Source organism: Centruroides sculpturatus, unplaced genomic scaffold (assembly GCF_000671375.1).
Source record: "Centruroides sculpturatus isolate CEXI.00-Female unplaced genomic scaffold, Cexi_2.0 scaffold157, whole genome shotgun sequence".
NCBI lineage: Eukaryota > Metazoa > Arthropoda > Arachnida > Scorpiones > Buthidae > Centruroides > Centruroides sculpturatus.
The window spans coordinates 464,646-488,904 of NW_019384522.1; the positions used below are offsets into that span (position 1 = coordinate 464,646).

The 24,259-nt window shown below is 26.4% G+C and overlaps 1 long non-coding RNA gene across 1 annotated transcript; it reads left to right on the forward strand.

Annotated features, from left to right (window-relative positions):
• Nucleotides 1-16,057: 16,057 nt before the first annotated feature.
• LOC111622770 lies at nt 16,058-22,793 on the forward strand. Its single transcript, XR_002756333.1, has 3 exons — nt 16,058-16,274; nt 21,016-21,068; nt 22,017-22,793. It is a non-coding gene; the product is annotated as an uncharacterized LOC111622770 (long non-coding RNA).
• Nucleotides 22,794-24,259: the final 1,466 nt, after the last annotated feature.

Below are 24,259 nucleotides of genomic sequence, written 5' to 3' on the forward strand. Positions count from 1 at the left end.
TTTGACGAAGTCTGAACGACTTTTTCAAAGACAGCAACCATAGACTGCACTATTTATCGTCTTACTTATATGTTAGATCTAGTTAAAAACACATTATCCAAAAAAACTTCTTGCTCAGAGAATTCTCTAATTGCCCCACAGAGACATCATGTCTTATTAGAGAAGTTGTAAATACCTTAGCAGAAAATATTGTGTCGACTTTTTTATTATTTGATGTTTAACATTATTTTATCTTTCTAAAAATGCTTTTGAAAATGTTTTGTTTTGTTTAAATTTGAATTTGTCATTATGATTTGCATTTTTTTTAATAAATGATATTACTGTTCAATCGAAATCTGATACAATAAGAGATTTATAAAAAATTTCGGGGTNTGATTTATTCAATGAATCAATCAGTTTATCAATTGATGTGTGCGCGCGCCCAAAAAGTTTTCAATGCTTTTATTCTTATTGTTTGAAAAAAAAGAAAAAAAAAATATGATTTAGAGTTTGATCTACATAGTCTTAAAATTTTGATCTCCGGCACTTCGTTGGCTATTTCGATTCAAAACACAAAATAAAAGTTAAAGATTTTTTTCTGTCGCACTGCAGACGGTACATACACGACAGTCTAAATTAACCGTGCAAGTCGAAATTTGGCACACTTTCAAATCCTGATAGTGTGCTATCATGATTTGAAAGTGCCCCATGTAACTTAAAGATTTTGAAAGTTTTGAAATTAATAGACGCGACAGTTTGTAAAATGTACTCATAAAAATTATCACCATATAGACCCTACAGTACATGTATTCAGGAAACAGAAAAAATTTAAAATCCAAAAGAAAAGTATAATCTACGAAATTTTTTACTTTCCTTTATATTGTAATTTCCGTGAAATAATTAATATACTGTATATCTAAAATTTTCTTACATGCTACTATGAAGTCACAATAAGAATAAGATGTTTTTTTCTTTTCAAATTTACCTACAATAATTTCAATAATTCTTTAATAACTTAAAATTTCTCATTGTATATCGAGTAAGCGAAAGCAAATGCTTGTATTTAGCTAAATTTTTTAGAAGGTAATGTAAAAGTGCCAAAACATCCATATAAACGGGAAGAGGAAGAAAACGAAGATGTATCCATTCCAACGGGTTAAATCATTGTTACAGTTGGGTCAGCTCTTTTAATATTTATTTTCATTTTTATTGCTTTTATTTTAACATATTTTAAATGTTGAAATATCGAAAATATTAAGTTGTAAATAAATTAAATCCAATAGAAATATTTAAGTCTCAAATTCGTATTTTCGATACTACTGTATTTCTATCTCTCTATTATCTACAGTCAAATATGAGATGATTATTTTAAGACATGAAAACTTTATTTTACTTTTTCAATAAGTATTTCTGACTATTAGATTATTTTTCAGTTAGTTTTGGTTCTAAGAAGTTTTTATTTACAAATTTGAAAAATATTTTTATATAAGGAGTACATTTTAAATTCCACCAATATTCCTAATAAATATATTTAAAACTCCTCACGATCTGTTTTATGAATTTAATCATATATTTGAGGAGGAATTCTTAATTCTACAATTCTTCAAAAATAATATAAAAGAATATAAAAGATTTGAGCTAAAATCACCCAACCAAAGACCTTGATAGAGTCGAAAAACATAATGGAAAGAAATAGTTTTCACGTTTTGAAATAATGGTCTTGTTCTCTGACCGTGGATGATGAAAGAAATTTAGAAATAGTATCGAAAGTAATGCTACAGAGAATTAACTTGTCTTTTTTTATTTATCGATCAGATGAGTCAAAATGGTGGGGTGAGTTTTTCTACTGTTATAAAGATTCAAAGTTTGAATTTAATTTTAACTTTCTTGATCCGTTGTTTAGATTAGATCAAAATTTCATTTTCCTACTCGTCGTCTACGCTAAGCGATCTCATTCAGGATCAAACCCATTTATAATAAATAAAACTATGATAAACTCCTCATAGTGCATTGATGTCTCACGAGATCGATACGAACTGTTATTGACATAAGGTTTTATGCAATTCTTCTATATTATTTAACTTACTTTATATATAAAAATAGTGAATACAAAATAATTAATTCGTTTGTATAATTTATTAAGTGAATTAAATTAATCTGTTTCAATCAAATTATTTCATGAGTGCTATTACTTTTGGGGAATGAATGAAAGTCCGTGTTACGAAGTTCGTAGGAGAACACGAAGGAGAGGAGAAAGGCTTTAAGGAGATCTTTAAGGATTCACTTTTGGTTGACGTTAATTTTTTTTTTGTCTGGCATCTCCTGAATATCAATACAGTGTTCTTATTTCTGTTAGTTCTTATCTCATACTACTGGATTTAGATTTAGTATAACATGTTCAGAAGCCCTCCTCGCTATGCATTCTGTTATGCATGCAGAAAGCATATAATTTATTTAAATAATTTTGTAATTTGATGTTATCATGGATTAACAAGTAAAATTGTATGTGTAATATTACACTTTACGCTGTATTATGAAAGGAAACAATTACTATGCTTATTCATAGATTAACTTGAAACTTTATATAAAGTCAAAACTCTCATACACATCCTCTGGAAATTACTCGAGGAAGTCGATGGGAAAAATTTTTTTAAAGGAGTCAATACATGAAAACGGTTGGAAACATTTGCTTTAAATGGTGGACAATGAAATGAAGATTTCAAAATATAAAATTTTTCTATAGTTTAATTGCATTAATGAAACGATATTCTGCTTCAGCATAAGAAGACTAAACTAAACAGAGACATTAATTTATGTTAAACATTTCTAATAAGAATAGAAAAATTTTGTGTATGGAATCATATTATAACATTTTTTAATACGATTCGTGCAAATAGTTATTCAATATCGTATTAAAGCTAAATCACTAATGAATAATGTGTTACTATTTAAAATAAACGAATAATTTTCAACGCAACTGATTTTATTTAAATTAAACTGTGCTAAAATGGTTGAAATTATATACCAAAACGTAATAAAATATCGATAGCTCCTATCAACCAGCGAGAGAGAATTAAGAAATCTAACATCCGTTGTTCCGAAGTCTACGGAGAATCTTATGTCACAGAAGCTGCCACGCATCACAAAATGCACATAGAACCGTAACGGCCTGTACTGTACATGCCATAGAATCTTGGAGTAATTGAATAACTCAATTAAGACGGTCGCTGTCGTCCATGAAATCGTACGACGATCGAATCTGGTTTAGATCCTAGGCTTACCAGAGCTAAGGTCACTAAATGGTATAATACAGTAACGGACTATATCCGCTTTCAGAAATTTGAAATTATCAGAAAATCGGCTATTTTTGAAACTGGCTAATTTTGAATTTGGCGAGTGTAGTTCACCGTGCGGCCGCTTTGTTTTGGCTTCCGTAGTGTACGCATCGCACAAAGTCAGTTCTATTTAAGATAAAAATTACCTCGTTTAATTATCTTAATATTGACCTATACATAGTATTCTATATTTTAAGAGAATTAACAGTGATCAAACAGATCTTGCTTTAGAAATGTATTAATTTGTATTTTTTTAATACAATTTCATTCTTTACTTTTCTTTGTTTATTTTATATTTTAAGTATTGATATATAGTTAGCTCTTGTCCAGAAAACTTTAAAATCCAGACATTTGGACTATTTCCGGTCGCAAGCTTAAAGGATAATTGGTCCGATACAGAGCAGCAGGGTCGCCACATTGTACAGTACATTTAATTAGGTCTATCAGATTAAAAAAAAAATTATGAATAAAAGACAAATTGTTTGAAATGAAGAATATGTGTGTTTGAATAAGCTTAAAATAAATAAAATTTAATTAGTTAAAGAATTTAACCTTTTATTCCAAAAACGTTAAATGTACTGTACGAGTTATTTCTCAGAGTTAATTTTAATAATAATTATTGAACGTTTTATAAAAAAAAAGGGAGAACATTTTTAAAGTTAAAATGGAGGGAATGCTCTTTTGGATATCATTTGGTAATCCTACATAGGCCTAAGACTATATTTGGTAACTCTACAAAAACAATTTTGTTCAGTATGGACAACTTGACTCACAATAGGATCGTCCATTAAGGATGAATAAATAAAGGGGACAGCGCCCCGATTTATATTCTTAATAAATTATGGGAATATGGATCAGATTCGACCCAAACCCTCTATTACAATAGTCTATTATCGTACCGCGTGGCTGGGTTGGGTTGTGAACATTAATTTTAAATAATGTAATAATAAAAAATTTTAAGAATGAAAATAGAAATTGTAGAAATAAAAATTTTAATATATTGATTTAATCAATCAATTGATTTATTCAATGAATCAATCAGTTTATCAATTGATGTGTGCGCGCGCCCAAAAAGTTTTCAATGCTTTTATTCTTATTGTTTGAAAAAAAAGAAAAAAAAATATGATTTAGAGTTTGATCTACATAGTCTTAAAATTTTGATCTCCGGCACTTCGTTGGCTATTTCGATTCAAAACACAAAATAAAAGTTAAAGATTTTTTTCTGTCGCACTGCAGACGGTACATACACGACAGTCTAAATTAACCGTGCAAGTCGAAATTTGGCACACTTTCAAATCCTGATAGTGTGCTATCAGGATTTGAAAGTGCCCCATGTAACTTAAAGATTTTGAAAGTTTTGAAATTAATAGACGCGACAGTTTGTAAAATGTACTCATAAAAATTATCACCATATAGACCCTACAGTACATGTATTCAGGAAACAGAAAAAATTTAAAATCCAAAAGAAAAGTATAATCTACGAAATTTTTTACTTTCCTTTATATTGTAATTTCCGTGAAATAATTAATATACTGTATATCTAAAATTTTCTTACAGGCTACTATGAAGTCACAATAAGAATAAGATGTTTTTTTCTTTTCAAATTTACCTACAATAATTTCAATAATTCTTTAATAACTTAAAATTTCTCATTGTATATCGAGTAAGCGAAAGCAAATGCTTGTATTTAGCTAAATTTTTTAGAAGGTAATGTAAAAGTGCCAAAACATCCATATAAACGGGAAGAGGAAGAAAACGAAGATGTATCCATTCCAACGGGTTAAATCATTGGGTCAGCTCTTTTAATATTTATTTTCATTTTTATTGCTTTTATTTTAACATATTTTAAATGTTGAAATATCGAAAATATTAAGTTGTAAATAAATTAAATCCAATAGAAATATTTAAGTCTCAAATTCGTATTTTCGATACTACTGTATTTCTATCTCTCTATTATCTACAGTCAAATATGAGATGATTATTTTAAGACATGAAAACTTTATTTTACTTTTTCAATAAGTATTTCTGACTATTAGATTATTTTTCAGTTAGTTTTGGTTCTAAGAAGTTTTTATTTACAAATTTGAAAAATATTTTTATATAAGGAGTACATTTTAAATTCCACCAATATTCCTAATAAATATATTTAAAACTCCTCACGATCTGTTTTATGAATTTAATCATATATTTGAGGAGGAATTCTTAATTCTACAATTCTTCAAAAATAATATAAAAGAATATAAAAGATTTGAGCTAAAATCACCCAACCAAAGACCTTGATAGAGTCGAAAAACATAATGGAAAGAAATAGTTTTCACGTTTTGAAATAATGGTCTTGTTCTCTGACCGTGGATGATGAAAGAAATTTAGAAATAGTATCGAAAGTAATGCTACAGAGAATTAACTTGTCTTTTTTTATTTATCGATCAGATGAGTCAAAATGGTGGGGTGAGTTTTTCTACTGTTATAAAGATTCAAAGTTTGAATTTAATTTTAACTTTCTTGATCCGTTGTTTAGATTAGATCAAAATTTCATTTTCCTACTCGTCGTCTACGCTAAGCGATCTCATTCAGGATCAAACCCATTTATAATAAATAAAACTATGATAAACTCCTCATAGTGCATTGATGTCTCACGAGATCGATACGAACTGTTATTGACATAAGGTTTTATGCAATTCTTCTATATTATTTAACTTACTTTATATATAAAAATAGTGAATACAAAATAATTAATTCGTTTGTATAATTTATTAAGTGAATTAAATTAATCTGTTTCAATCAAATTATTTCATGAGTGCTATTACTTTTGGGGAATGAATGAAAGTCCGTGTTACGAAGTTCGTAGGAGAACACGAAGGAGAGGAGAAAGGCTTTAAGGAGATCTTTAAGGATTCACTTTTGGTTGACGTTAATTTTTTTTTTGTCTGGCATCTCCTGAATATCAATACAGTGTTCTTATTTCTGTTAGTTCTTATCTCATACTACTGGATTTAGATTTAGTATAACATGTTCAGAAGCCCTCCTCGCTATGCATTCTGTTATGCATGCAGAAAGCATATAATTTATTTAAATAATTTTGTAATTTGATGTTATCATGGATTAACAAGTAAAATTGTATGTGTAATATTACACTTTACGCTGTATTATGAAAGGAAACAATTACTATGCTTATTCATAGATTAACTTGAAACTTTATATAAAGTCAAAACTCTCATACACATCCTCTGAGTAATTATATATAATGTATATTTTTAGAATTATATTATTTTCTTTATATTAAAAATGATTGTCATGATTACCAGAATATATCAGTTCTTTATTAAATATATTAAAATGGTTGAGAGCCTTAATGAATGATTTATAAATTTACTTTTATTGTTGTTCGTACTTCTATCCAATATTATGTCACTTGATTAAACGTATTAAATGTATGGACAGAAGATAATTTACCTAATAATTATTTATTTGTCGGAAGATATATTATATATTCACTAATATTTGTAACCCAATGTACCCCTTGTAACTGGAATTTTTTCCAAATTACGCTAATAAACTTGAATTGAATNATATTACATAACTTTATTTCTGTATTTAATAATTTCGTTTTCTATATAGATAATAACATAGTTGTAAGTATTAATATATATTATTTTAATTTTATAGAATATATCTATATAGATATATGTGGAATAAGATAAAATGTATCGTATTTTTTATATCATTCAAAAAAATAACAACTCACAGTAAATTATAAATTTTTTACATTTATTTTTTACTGTTTAACATATAACTTCTTTTACTTTTATAAAATGCATTGTATCATTTCCTTTCCAATATTAACGATAATGAATACGGTATATAACGACCACCAAAGGATATTGTAAAAACTTAGATTAATATATAAAAAATTAAAGAATCAATCAAATTTTAATTATTTTAAATTATATTTGTGCCTAGACAATCTTATAAAAAACCAAAAACACTTTTTAAAAGAATATACATATATAGAATTAATATTTAGAATTATAATATGAAGATCTTACAAATAAATTATGTAACTTTACTTCGTACGATTTACTTGATCAGTACATTTTTTATAAACTTTTTGATACATTGATTAATCGAAATTAATCGAATAGAAGAACTTAATAATTTGAAATAATGTTTATTGATTCAACAGTTAAATAAAATCAGAAGAGATCATAACACATTTCTTACTAATTTGTTCTTCCTGAATTGTTATAGTTTCGCAATTAAAAAATGGAATTTATTAATTCAAAAATGTAAATTTGCTCAATGTACTATTACTTCAGACAGTAAAATATCTGACATGTTTGACAATTGTCAAACATCAAACTGTTAGATGAAAAATTTGATGTGCTGTAATTTAATAACTAGCTAAATTAGATAATCAGCTTTAAATTTTATCAGTATCGATTTAAAAACTATTTTTAAAAAAGCTGAATGATTTCTACAGTCGTAAACATAAAAGAGGTAATAAATTTCGCTGATTGGTTTCATTAATTCCAATAAAGCTCTATACAGCGATCATCATCAAATGTTTTCTCACATTTCCACATTGATACATTTACGTAATTAAAATTTATAGAAGACAATTGTTTTATTTAAATATTTTTAAAAATTTTAAATATGCATGAATTAAATTGAGAGGAAAGTTTCCAAATGGTAACATTTGACTATTTTATCTAATAAAGGTTACAGAACTCAATCGATAACAATATGTAGCATTTACATTTTCAGTTGGACGTAAGGGCTCGTCAAAATGACCATGCAGTCAAAATGAGACATTGGAGAAGGCAAATCCATTTAGGAATTGATAAATTACACATTATATTAATCAATTTGTATATCAAGTTTTTTCCGGAAATAGTTAAACAATTTATAAATTAAAACTAAAAAAATAGTACAGCAAAAAATAATCTGAATTATATTTTCTTATGATCATTTTGAAATTATATATTGTTATCTCAGTAAGATTTAAATGTAGTCATTAGTTGTTTTAATATATTACACGAAGTTAAGTCACATGCCAAGTTGGTAGAACTTATTGCTCTCTGACACGGATGGTAGTACTACTAGAACAATTCAGGTTTCACTTAACATTCACCAGTGATCTATTACGAAAAACAAATGATGCAAAGCTGTTGATGTTAATAGTAGATAATGCGCAAATTTGACGAAGTCTGAACGACTTTTTCAAAGACAGCAACCATAGACTGCACTATTTATCGTCTTACTTATATGTTAGATCTAGTTAAAAACACATTATCCAAAAAAACTTCTTGCTCAGAGAATTCTCTAATTGCCCCACAGAGACATCATGTCTTATTAGAGAAGTTGTAAATACCTTAGCAGAAAATATTGTGTCGACTTTTTTATTATTTGATGTTTAACATTATTTTATCTTTCTAAAAATGCTTTTGAAAATGTTTTGTTTTGTTTAAATTTGAATTTGTCATTATGATTTGCATTTTTTTTTAATAAATGATATTACTGTTCAATCGAAATCTGATACAATAAGAGATTTATAAAAAATTTCGGGGTTTGTTTATTTTTTTTTATTTTTCTGATTTATATCGATTTATTTTATGTTTTATCTTTTTTAATTTATACCGAATAAATGCTTTAAATCAGGATCTCACCGGAGTCGGTGTAAATTTAAAAGGAAGGCCAATAAGCAAATCAGATATGCATTGTACAGTATCTGCATATTTAATACTTAAATTATAATAATTTAAAAATTCTTAAAAACATTTTCTCTGCGATTTACAGAATTTTTCAAATATAAAAACGTCATTATAAATAACATTACACACACACATATACACACATATATATATACTGTATATATAATATATATATATACATACATATATATACAGTATAAACTACTCGAGTAAATCGATGGGAAAAATTTTTTTAAAGGAGTCAATACATGAAAACGGTTGGAAACATTTGCTTTAAATGGTGGACAATGAAATGAAGATTTCAAAATATAAAATTTTTCTATAGTTTAATTGCATTAATGAAACGATATTCTGCTTCAGCATAAGAAGACTAAACTAAACAGAGACATTAATTTATGTTAAACATTTCTAATAAGAATAGAAAAATTTTGTGTATGGAATCATATTATAACATTTTTTAATACGATTCGTGCAAATAGTTATTCAATATCGTATTAAAGCTAAATCACTAATGAATAATGTGTTACTATTTAAAATAAACGAATAATTTTCAACGCAACTGATTTTATTTAAATTAAACTGTGCTAAAATGGTTGAAATTATATACCAAAACGTAATAAAATATCGATAGCTCCTATCAACCAGCGAGAGAGAATTAAGAAATCTAACATCCGTTGTTCCGAAGTCTACGGAGAATCTTATGTCACAGAAGCTGCCACGCATCACAAAATGCACATAGAACCGTAACGGCCTGTACTGTACATGCCATAGAATCTTGGAGTAATTGAATAACTCAATTAAGACGGTCGCTGTCGTCCATGAAATCGTACGACGATCGAATCTGGTTTAGATCCTAGGCTTACCAGAGCTAAGGTCACTAAATGGTATAATACAGTAACGGACTATATCCGCTTTCAGAAATTTGAAATTATCAGAAAATCGGCTATTTTTGAAACTGGCTAATTTTGAATTTGGCGAGTGTAGTTCACCGTGCGGCCGCTTTGTTTTGGCTTCCGTAGTGTACGCATCGCACAAAGTCAGTTCTATTTAAGATAAAAATTACCTCGTTTAATTATCTTAATATTGACCTATACATAGTATTCTATATTTTAAGAGAATTAACAGTGATCAAACAGATCTTGCTTTAGAAATGTATTAATTTGTATTTTTTTAATACAATTTCATTCTTTACTTTTCTTTGTTTATTTTATATTTTAAGTATTGATATATAGTTAGCTCTTGTCCAGAAAACTTTAAAATCCAGACATTTGGACTATTTCCGGTCGCAAGCTTAAAGGATAATTGGTCCGATACAGAGCAGCAGGGTCGCCACATTGTACAGTACATTTAATTAGGTCTATCAGATTAAAAAAAAAATTATGAATAAAAGACAAATTGTTTGAAATGAAGAATATGTGTGTTTGAATAAGCTTAAAATAAATAAAATTTAATTAGTTAAAGAATTTAACCTTTTATTCCAAAAACGTTAAATGTACTGTACGAGTTATTTCTCAGAGTTAATTTTAATAATAATTATTGAACGTTTTATAAAAAAAAAGGGAGAACATTTTTAAAGTTAAAATGGAGGGAATGCTCTTTTGGATATCATTTGGTAATCCTACATAGGCCTAAGACTATATTTGGTAACTCTACAAAAACAATTTTGTTCAGTATGGACAACTTGACTCACAATAGGATCGTCCATTAAGGATGAATAAATAAAGGGGACAGCGCCCCGACTTATATTCTTAATAAATTATGGGAATATGGATCAGATTCGACCCAAACCCTCTATTACAATAGTCTATTATCGTACCGCGTGGCTGGGTTGGGTTGTGAACATTAATTTTAAATAATGTAATAATAAAAAATTTTAAGAATGAAAATAGAAATTGTAGAAATAAAAATTTTAATATATTGATTTAATCAATCAATTGATTTATTCAATGAATCAATCAGTTTATCAATTGATGTGTGCGCGCGCCCAAAAAGTTTTCAATGCTTTTATTCTTATTGTTTGAAAAAAAAGAAAAAAAAATATGATTTAGAGTTTGATCTACATAGTCTTAAAATTTTGATCTCCGGCACTTCGTTGGCTATTTCGATTCAAAACACAAAATAAAAGTTAAAGATTTTTTTCTGTCGCACTGCAGACGGTACATACACGACAGTCTAAATTAACCGTGCAAGTCGAAATTTGGCACACTTTCAAATCCTGATAGTGTGCTATCAGGATTTGAAAGTGCCCCATGTAACTTAAAGATTTTGAAAGTTTTGAAATTAATAGACGCGACAGTTTGTAAAATGTACTCATAAAAATTATCACCATATAGACCCTACAGTACATGTATTCAGGAAACAGAAAAAATTTAAAATCCAAAAGAAAAGTATAATCTACGAAATTTTTTACTTTCCTTTATATTGTAATTTCCGTGAAATAATTAATATACTGTATATCTAAAATTTTCTTACAGGCTACTATGAAGTCACAATAAGAATAAGATGTTTTTTTCTTTTCAAATTTACCTACAATAATTTCAATAATTCTTTAATAACTTAAAATTTCTCATTGTATATCGAGTAAGCGAAAGCAAATGCTTGTATTTAGCTAAATTTTTTAGAAGGTAATGTAAAAGTGCCAAAACATCCATATAAACGGGAAGAGGAAGAAAACGAAGATGTATCCATTCCAACGGGTTAAATCATTGGGTCAGCTCTTTTAATATTTATTTTCATTTTTATTGCTTTTATTTTAACATATTTTAAATGTTGAAATATCGAAAATATTAAGTTGTAAATAAATTAAATCCAATAGAAATATTTAAGTCTCAAATTCGTATTTTCGATACTACTGTATTTCTATCTCTCTATTATCTACAGTCAAATATGAGATGATTATTTTAAGACATGAAAACTTTATTTTACTTTTTCAATAAGTATTTCTGACTATTAGATTATTTTTCAGTTAGTTTTGGTTCTAAGAAGTTTTTATTTACAAATTTGAAAAATATTTTTATATAAGGAGTACATTTTAAATTCCACCAATATTCCTAATAAATATATTTAAAACTCCTCACGATCTGTTTTATGAATTTAATCATATATTTGAGGAGGAATTCTTAATTCTACAATTCTTCAAAAATAATATAAAAGAATATAAAAGATTTGAGCTAAAATCACCCAACCAAAGACCTTGATAGAGTCGAAAAACATAATGGAAAGAAATAGTTTTCACGTTTTGAAATAATGGTCTTGTTCTCTGACCGTGGATGATGAAAGAAATTTAGAAATAGTATCGAAAGTAATGCTACAGAGAATTAACTTGTCTTTTTTTATTTATCGATCAGATGAGTCAAAATGGTGGGGTGAGTTTTTCTACTGTTATAAAGATTCAAAGTTTGAATTTAATTTTAACTTTCTTGATCCGTTGTTTAGATTAGATCAAAATTTCATTTTCCTACTCGTCGTCTACGCTAAGCGATCTCATTCAGGATCAAACCCATTTATAATAAATAAAACTATGATAAACTCCTCATAGTGCATTGATGTCTCACGAGATCGATACGAACTGTTATTGACATAAGGTTTTATGCAATTCTTCTATATTATTTAACTTACTTTATATATAAAAATAGTGAATACAAAATAATTAATTCGTTTGTATAATTTATTAAGTGAATTAAATTAATCTGTTTCAATCAAATTATTTCATGAGTGCTATTACTTTTGGGGAATGAATGAAAGTCCGTGTTACGAAGTTCGTAGGAGAACACGAAGGAGAGGAGAAAGGCTTTAAGGAGATCTTTAAGGATTCACTTTTGGTTGACGTTAATTTTTTTTTTGTCTGGCATCTCCTGAATATCAATACAGTGTTCTTATTTCTGTTAGTTCTTATCTCATACTACTGGATTTAGATTTAGTATAACATGTTCAGAAGCCCTCCTCGCTATGCATTCTGTTATGCATGCAGAAAGCATATAATTTATTTAAATAATTTTGTAATTTGATGTTATCATGGATTAACAAGTAAAATTGTATGTGTAATATTACACTTTACGCTGTATTATGAAAGGAAACAATTACTATGCTTATTCATAGATTAACTTGAAACTTTATATAAAGTCAAAACTCTCATACACATCCTCTGAGTAATTATATATAATGTATATTTTTAGAATTATATTATTTTCTTTATATTAAAAATGATTGTCATGATTACCAGAATATATCAGTTCTTTATTAAATATATTAAAATGGTTGAGAGCCTTAATGAATGATTTATAAATTTACTTTTATTGTTGTTCGTACTTCTATCCAATATTATGTCACTTGATTAAACGTATTAAATGTATGGACAGAAGATAATTTACCTAATAATTATTTATTTGTCGGAAGATATATTATATATTCACTAATATTTGTAACCCAATGTACCCCTTGTAACTGGAATTTTTTCCAAATTACGCTAATAAACTTGAATTGAATTGAAATATATTAAAAATGATTGTAGATCAAAAGTATATCTTATATAAAAAATGACTATCTGAAATTGTCTAATTAACAAAATATTTTAAAAATTTATAGGCTTAAATCGTCTTGAGAATATTTAAGTGATAAGATTTTTACATTAACTAGCAGAGTTGTTTTAAACTGTATTTCTGATCTACCACTGTATATCTATAAATTATTACTTAATTAGCTCTTCTAACAAGATAGATTGTAAAAGTTATTTCATAGTCATTCTTGATATTAGTGTGATTGAAAAATGTATATTAATAACATAAATATGCGTAAGGTTAATAAACCGTTTCAAAATGTTAAGAATATAACGTCGATTCTTAGTGAAAAAATCTGATTTATGAAATGAAATTTCAATTGGATTAGTTAAATTTGAAATTAATTATTCAAAATCTGAAAAATGCATGAATGAAAGTTATAACAGATTTACTTAATATATTAATATTAGATTTTGCTTAAATTAATATATTAATATTTATTTTTATACAAAAATATTTAATTAATATTTAGTAATTCAGTTACATAAAAAATACTTTACCGTACGTTAATTAAAAGGTAAATTTCGTGTTATGTTTACATAACAACATATGGATATGTTACGTCAATAAAATCAAAAATAAATAATACTACATTTAGAAATATCCAAGGATAAAATGCTAAATATTTAAGTCTATTTTTAAAAGTTTAAATAGCAAAAGATTTATTTTGTAGTTAAATAAATATGAATTTTATATAACAAAATTTTGAATTTATTTCTTCGTAAATTTTGACTGACAAATTTGTTTCTTTTGCTTCCATAATTTCAGTAGCGTTTTGTATTTTGTAATTTTGGTGTAATTATTTACTTTTCTAAACTGAAAACTGTTATTATTATTAAGGTAAAATTAACATAACAACATTATATTATTCTATTATATTTCTTATATTTATTCAGATTTCTTCAAAAGATATATAAACAAAAACTTAAGAATTTATATAAAATCAATAATCTTCATTCTCTAAGTACTGTACATCGCAGATAATAGTATAATTACAGAATCGTTTTCATTCATTTCACATCTCAACGAATAATCTCAGTCGACATCGAGCATACAAAGCAAATAATGCACACAGAATGGTAGAGTAGTTGTTGAATGACCTTGACGCAGTGCAGAAGCGATCGTGAGAAATAGACCACGTGGATATTGAACTCTCCAGGAATTGAATTTGTAGAATATTTTATTCCTGAGAATTTAATAAGTTTTATCTACGAGAATTTGTAATGTTAGATGAACGAAGCTTATCATCGAGAGCCTCAGAACAGGTCGCCTTGGCCCGGGCCATCACTTCCTTACTTGGTTGTAGTTATTCGATCCAATATACTAACGACTCAGCAGCTTGGTTATTTTAAGTATGGATACCAAGATCTACTGTCTGAAATGGATCAGCACAATAGAATTCAAATTTACAGTATTAAACAAAAAGGATCAAAAGTTGCAATTAAATAAAATCAATCCTATCAATTAATAAATTAGAATACAAAACAAAAATAAAAAATAATTTTTTTTTTCAAATTTTATATCTTAAATTTAAATGCATTATTTTGTACCGTACTTCATTTATTGTGGTAATTTATAAGTTATACAATTTATTATTTGAGTTGGTATTAATCGAGACAGGCAAGGACCCACACTTGGAAAGATGCCAGCATTTAACTACTTCAGACAAACATTTAGAGGATGATAAGGTCAATGTTATTTAACAGAAGCAAAGAGACCAGGAAAAGAAGGAAGATGAAAGAATCTACATTTATAAACAATATTTACCATTTATAATTTAAAGTAAATAATTTTTTTATTGAATGAAAACTTTAAATAAACTAACTGAAATTTTATCTGACTCTTTTTAAACTGTATACTAAAATTAGAATAAAATATACTTTTTTTTTTAATAATACTTTTCCATTCAATCTTTTATTAAATTCTCGAGTATTTAAATTAATCTTAAATAATACTTTACAGAATAAACTTTCCGCTTACTTTTTACTACAGAACAATATTTTTTATGATAAGCAATCTTAAGTTATTTTATTTGAAATAATATATATTATGACAATTTCATAATAGACAAAAAGGAGAAAAGTTAAAATATTGATTTTTATATTAAGATTATTACCGTAATTGGATTTCCTTATTATATAGGACTTAGGACATAACAAAGATTAACCTTTTATAAAGGGAATATAAAAATTACAAACAAAATTAATTACTCAAATGAATCTTATTCTATTTTAATTTGAATTAAATTATAGTTTTTGGATTTCATTGTTTTAATCATTAATATAGTTAATTATGTAATTTATAAATTGTTAGATCCAGAGCAATTATCAACACTCTACAGCGAATAAAATCGGTATAAATAGCATATTGACAAAATAAAATCGAATGAATAATCACAAGTTATTCAATAAACAATAAATGCGTAAACAATCTGAATTAATCTTATAAAAACAAAACAAAACAAACAATTAATAAAGTAAAAATACATTTAAAATAAGTGTTTCAATGTTGTTATTGTATTTACTTTTTTAAAGAAATAATGAGTCTAATACAATAACATATGACTGAATTTTATGGAAACAAAAAATATATCTGTCAAATTTGGAACAATTTCGAGCTGTATTACAGAGTATACGTTTTAATTAACTCTTAAATAAACTTCTATCTATATTATGCTAACACCTTAATAAATGGTATGTAATTTTAATATAAATATAAAATTGCAATTTTTAAACATTTGAAAATATAAATTGTTCATCCGTCGTTCGCTCCAGTTGACAGTCCAGAATTTTACAAACACTGTCAACTGGAGCGAACAATGGATGAACATTAAAGATGGAAGTTTAAAGGTTGCCTAATGTAAAGACCACCAGACAGTGGTCTTTACATTTGACAATCTTTAAACTTATGCTGTTGCATGCACCAGCTGCAGTCAGGGATTTTATCTGGGCAGTCTTTTTCCATATATCCAAGCTTGCAATAATTATAACATTGTAGGATAGATATAAAATCATCTCAGCTGCATCTCAACTATTTTAAATTCACTTTCCTTAATGCAATAAGCTTCTGTATCTTTGGATCCAATTCAATAACCCAGTTAGTAGAGTTTTTATTTCTGGGTCCTAATCGGTATTTAAGCTTCTCATGATTTTGAAACTTCTCAGGGAAGTATTTATCCATGAAATTTTCATTTTTGCTATATAGTAAGTTNAATATAAATATTTACATATTCATATTATGCCTGTTTTTGGACACTCAAGTATCAAAAAACAGACATAATTGTCCAATCTGTAGATACGAGTCCAGATACAGTCTACAGAATGATTCTCGTTGGATTAGAATCTTGAGAAAATGAAAAAAAAAAAAAAACAATACAGATCCATGAACATCATGAAAAGAAACCGCTTTGCAGGTGATAGTATCATGATATGAAGAGATATGGAGCTACGGCCATTAAGCATATTTTTGCAAGGGGTACCATTATTGCAAAAAGAAAATACAGAGACAAAGTTCTGGAGCATTACGTAAAAATTTTCCAATGTTCTGTGGATACAGATATCGTTTTCTTGCACGATAATTCTCACGTACACAGAGCTGCACTCATAAATGACTTTCTTGACAGTGAAGATATTTGTTGCATGGAATGACTAGCAAGATATTCTGACCTTAATCCAATATAACACAAGCTGCATCTCGTCAGCTTCACTAAAAACACTCTAGGAGCTTCAAGATACTCTTGTTCAAGAATAGACTTTGCTCCCGACAATGCTGATAATTTTCCTTATTAATTCTTTCCGTCTTCTGGGAACTAAGAGGGCATTTACTAAGTCCAAATAAACAATGTTATAACCAGCATGTGCAACCGCTGTGCAGCGTATGCGTGCAGGAACAACTATATACCATACCGATCATTTTCTGTGCAAAAAAATTTACGACAATACTTCGTACCTTTTCTTCTTATTTTCTGGTTTGACGCAATTTAAAGCAAATTATTTCTTTTCAATTGTTTTAATACATTAAGAATAGAATGTTCTGCTCGTATGTTAGGTTTTACGCTGTTATGATAAATAATTCCTGATAAATAGTTCCTGAGATATAGGCCAAATTAATCGTTATGCTTATATTTTTGGACATGGGTGTATATATTCATTTATAAGTTGGCTAGAAGATTATTCACTACTTCCCAAAGTTGACAGAAATATAAGCTATCATTTGCGTGTATATAAATTTCAAAATTTATTATTAATAACTTTTAAAAGATAAATACTATTGCAAAATATTTTTTAAAATCCAGCAACGAGTTGCGTAACTTTTCCGGCAAAAACATTTAAAACTCCGCCATCCGTTATGATATTTTATTAAAATATTTTTTATATTATTAATTATTATAAAATGGCAAACAGCTTAATTTTGATAGTAGAGATGAGTTTTATTTTTAAAAATTTAAATGCTAACAACGAGTAAAACCTTCAGTAAGTCCGACCCCATTCGAGATATGACACTTGACCTTTAACCAATCCTCCTAATAAACAAGCCATCCCGCGAAATTTCAAAAATTTTCGACAAAAAGGCACAGGCATTATTAAGCTTTAAAGTGGGTGAACAAAATCGTGCCACATTAACGTCCACACACACAGAAAAAAGAAATTCAGATTTTTTGTATTTCTCGTCGTTTCAAGGTCCCATTAGTCCAAAAATGTAAAATTCTGCGGGTCATATGACCGATTGCCATACTTTCCTTCTGTTATATATAACAGCCGAAAAAATAAAAATATATAAATGATGGGTTGTTATAATAAAAACAAAGAATAATTTCTATTTATAATTGTTTATAATAAATCTATATCTTTGTTTATTATTAATTTTAAATAATGTAATAATAAAAAATTTTAAGAATGAAAATAGAAATTGTAGAAATAAAAATTTTAATATATTGATTTAATCAATCAATTGATTTATTCAATGAATCAATCAGTTTATCAATTGATGTGTGCGCGCGCCCAAAAAGTTTTCAATGCTTTTATTCTTATTGTTTGAAAAAAAAGAAAAAAAAATATGATTTAGAGTTTGATCTACATAGTCTTAAAATTTTGATCTCCGGCACTTCGTTGGCTATTTCGATTCAAAACACAAAATAAAAGTTAAAGATTTTTTTCTGTCGCACTGCAGACGGTACATACACGACAGTCTAAATTAACCGTGCAAGTCGAAATTTGGCACACTTTCAAATCCTGATAGTGTGCTATCATGATTTGAAAGTGCCCCATGTAACTTAAAGATTTTGAAAGTTTTGAAATTAATAGACGCGACAGTTTGTAAAATGTACTCATAAAAATTATCACCATATAGACCCTACAGTACATGTATTCAGGAAACAGAAAAAATTTAAAATCCAAAAGAAAAGTATAATCTACGAAATTTTTTACTTTCCTTTATATTGTAATTTCCGTGAAATAATTAATATACTGTATATCTAAAATTTTCTTACATGCTACTATGAAGTCACAATAAGAATAAGATGTTTTTTTCTTTTCAAATTTACCTACAATAATTTCAATAATTCTTTAATAACTTAAAATTTCTCATTGTATATCGAGTAAGCGAAAGCAAATGCTTGTATTTAGCTAAATTTTTTAGAAGGTAATGTAAAAGTGCCAAAACATCCATATAAACGGGAAGAGGAAGAAAACGAAGATGTATCCATTCCAACGGGTTAAATCATTGTTACAGTTGGGTCAGCTCTTTTAATATTTATTTTCATTTTTATTGCTTTTATTTTAACATATTTTAAATGTTGAAATATCGAAAATATTAAGTTGTAAATAAATTAAATCCAATAGAAATATTTAAGTCTCAAATTCGTATTTTCGATACTACTGTATTTCTATCTCTCTATTATCTACAGTCAAATATGAGATGATTATTTTAAGACATGAAAACTTTATTTTACTTTTTCAATAAGTATTTCTGACTATTAGATTATTTTTCAGTTAGTTTTGGTTCTAAGAAGTTTTTATTTACAAATTTGAAAAATATTTTTATATAAGGAGTACATTTTAAATTCCACCAATATTCCTAATAAATATATTTAAAACTCCTCACGATCTGTTTTATGAATTTAATCATATATTTGAGGAGGAATTCTTAATTCTACAATTCTTCAAAAATAATATAAAAGAATATAAAAGATTTGAGCTAAAATCACCCAACCAAAGACCTTGATAGAGTCGAAAAACATAATGGAAAGAAATAGTTTTCACGTTTTGAAATAATGGTCTTGTTCTCTGACCGTGGATGATGAAAGAAATTTAGAAATAGTATCGAAAGTAATGCTACAGAGAATTAACTTGTCTTTTTTTATTTATCGATCAGATGAGTCAAAATGGTGGGGTGAGTTTTTCTACTGTTATAAAGATTCAAAGTTTGAATTTAATTTTAACTTTCTTGATCCGTTGTTTAGATTAGATCAAAATTTCATTTTCCTACTCGTCGTCTACGCTAAGCGATCTCATTCAGGATCAAACCCATTTATAATAAATAAAACTATGATAAACTCCTCATAGTGCATTGATGTCTCACGAGATCGATACGAACTGTTATTGACATAAGGTTTTATGCAATTCTTCTATATTATTTAACTTACTTTATATATAAAAATAGTGAATACAAAATAATTAATTCGTTTGTATAATTTATTAAGTGAATTAAATTAATCTGTTTCAATCAAATTATTTCATGAGTGCTATTACTTTTGGGGAATGAATGAAAGTCCGTGTTACGAAGTTCGTAGGAGAACACGAAGGAGAGGAGAAAGGCTTTAAGGAGATCTTTAAGGATTCACTTTTGGTTGACGTTAATTTTTTTTTTGTCTGGCATCTCCTGAATATCAATACAGTGTTCTTATTTCTGTTAGTTCTTATCTCATACTACTGGATTTAGATTTAGTATAACATGTTCAGAAGCCCTCCTCGCTATGCATTCTGTTATGCATGCAGAAAGCATATAATTTATTTAAATAATTTTGTAATTTGATGTTATCATGGATTAACAAGTAAAATTGTATGTGTAATATTACACTTTACGCTGTATTATGAAAGGAAACAATTACTATGCTTATTCATAGATTAACTTGAAACTTTATATAAAGTCAAAACTCTCATACACATCCTCTGGGTAATTATATATAATGTATATTTTTAGAATTATATTATTTTCTTTATATTAAAAATGATTGTCATGATTACNAGAGTTTATGATAAACGTTATTTAAAATAAAATATTGCATTTAATTGTTATTAAATTAATACCTATACATAAAAATGTACACTAACAAGTTTTTTTTTATTATAAAATGATTACACAGTATAAACAAATTAAGTTTTTTAAATGAGAGAAAGACTTAGCACTATAATATAAAAACTTTTAACCGTTTAGCATTCGGAGGTTATTGTGAACGAATAAACAACAAAGATAAAGTGGGGAAAAAGGTAAGACAAAACAAAAAATTATCAAGAAAGGAAAACACATTGCAAATGAACAAAGACAGGTGACGAAGAAATAAGTTAAAGTAGAACAGTTTACAGCAAACACAGACAAGATGCAAAATATTTGCATATCAATGGCGACAGAGCGCAAATATATTTAGTTTTATTGTAAAATAGTTACTTTTACTTCAAGTCTCCCTGTATTAAAAAATATGAAATTTGAAAGCTGAAATCCGCATAAAACTAGACACGAGAAACATGCATGTTTAGTGTATTATATTGCTCACTCGAAACGATATGACAGTTATATGCAATAGCAATTGCACACGGAAGAGCTATTATTTCTCGATGAAAAGAGAGAACATTGATAAACACGAATAGTTAAATTAACGATTATACTTTACGAATAGCCATTGACGTTTTCCATATCAATTTATCTTACAACGTAAAAATAAATGATAATTACACTTTCGCAAGAGACAGGCGAAACTGCCAAAACTAGACAAATCAGTATTGTTAGTATTATCATAAAAAATTATTACAAATACATTTGACTGGAAACTATATTAGAGTCATAAAAACTAATAGGATGATAACATTTAAACAAATATAATGACCCGAAAACGAATATCGTATATGTTTGTTAGTAGATGATTGCCGATTGTTGAAAAATTCAAAAAGGCATTCGTATAAAATCACGTAGAGAATTTGAAATCAGCGACTCTCCTGCATAGAATTCGTCACATAGAAAAAACTACATACATATTCGCAGATGAAAATACTTTCAATTAGAAATTCCGAAGTCAGCACCCTAGCGAATAAGTCAAAGTTCCCATTATCCCTGGTCATTCTATAATTATGTTTATTATAGATAAATAAAAAATAAGATAGAAAATTTTCTGATTATTTATTCATTACAAAATTATAGTAAAACTGTTATAACTCTAATAGATTCAAATGATTCGCTGAGGAATTTATCAGCAAATTTCTAAAGACGCTATAATTGGAACTTATTTGGATAATGACGCACAAAATCGTCAAGAGCCGAGAGATTACAACGCATTGATGATTGGAACTACTCAGTGAAATTTTTTATATTTATACACGTCAAAATTTAAACCCTTAGAAATGACTTAAATCAAACTTTTTTCCAGGGATAAATAAAATAATAATAATAATAATAATAAACTTTATTAGCATAAAGGAAAGTGTCCCTGTTGCAGGGGGTTGTACAAAAAGGTATTATTTGTACGAAAAATCCATTTAAAAAATAATAAAAATGCCGAATCTATAAATGGAATTTAACATAAAAATAAAATAATAAATTTTTTAAACGAAACTTGTGTAAAATATTTCTTCCATAGTGAAAATATTGTGACATTATCTGAATTGCTGTAATATTATTATTATATTTTAAATTTAAATATCATATATAAGAAATTAAATATGGCACCAGAACAAAAGATCCACATTTTGTTTGAAATTTGAAATGTGAATCTTCTGTTATGGATTTTAAAGTTAGTTTCTCTTTAAAAAGAATGAGATCAAATATATTAAAGGTTATTTTTAAAATTAAATGTAACATTGTAAGAAATTGTTTTCAATACATTTCAATTATTTACTTTATAAAATATCTCAATTTTATACATTTGATTAGGAATTATATTTCTAAAGATTTCGATTGTCAATTATTCCCTTCCAACAGAAGTTCATTTAAGAATTTATCAATAATTTTAAATTTTTGACTTAAATTAAAATCAATAGTTTGTTGAATTAAAACAGAAAAAAAAATTGACATTAAATATTTGGAAACCAATTTTCCATTATAAAGTTCAATATTTTTAATCTTTTCGAAAATTTTCCGAAAATAGCATTTTACTTAAAATTTCAAAATTATAAATCAATATAATAATAATTCTAGAATTAAAATTTAAAAAAAAAACTAAATTTTTGATAAAATCTAACATCTTTAAAATCAAAAAATGAATAAATAAATTGAATTTTCTAATTTTTCTTCTTAATTATATAAGCCTAAAACTTTAGAGTATTAAATTTATCAAACTCAAATGAAAGTATAGACTTATTTTGACAAGTAAACTTAGTTAAGACTTTAAAAAAAATCCGTATAATAGCAGGAATAACGACAGTTAAAATAACTTCTAAATATAACATAAATATATACATATTTATTTTTAAAAGTTGTATATATTTATACAATTTCAATTAATAAAATTAATTTAGAGAATATTAAAATATTGTTGAAAATTATATACAGTAAATTTATTAAAACAATTTTTAATGTCGTTAAATATATTAAATAAATTTATTAAAGAAAATTTGAAAATAAATATTTTATTGCAATATAAAATAAACGAAATAAAATAAGCAATTTTTAGAAAATGAATATAATTTAAATATGGAAAATTATTTATAAAATAAACAAACGAAAGTCTAAAAATATGTTTCTAATTTAAATTTTGAAGAAATTCTCTTAAAAATTTTTTTGTTAATTCAATTGTTTTACCAATGTTAAAACATTTCACAATAAAAAAATTATCATTAATATCAAAAATAGTATTTTTTGTTATAAAGTAATAATTTCTTTCATTTCATCAACTGTCAAAACTGTTAATCTGAATTAAAGCTAGGAACTTTCTTTAAAAAAAATACTATTTCTTTAAAAGTGTTTCTATAAACTATTTAATTTTATGTATAATGAATATCGCTTTTATCATAATTACATGCAAAACGTTTCTGCAGACAACAATTCTATATTTTTAGCTATTAAACGATCGACTGATTATAGTATTTTATGAAGTTTTTTGAAATAATTAAAATTGAAATTGCACTTTATTTATATTTTACAGACGTTATTGGATAAATAGATTCAATATTGCTTATAAAAACATTACTGAATCTATTAACTTAAATCTAACTAAATTCAGAAAAATCTATTACTTTTTCTTCTTATCATGCTAACGCACAAGTTCAAATATATATACAGGTATCATGATTTTTAAATGTTTTATGAGCTTTGTTATAATTTATGTTAAAAATTAATAAGGCAAAAATGAAAAGCTGTCGTTTGAATAAATCGAATTCAAAATATAATATTATAACATAAAAAATATAAAATATTAATAAAATAATCAATTTATTTAACATTTATACGATATAAATTCTGAATAAGCTCG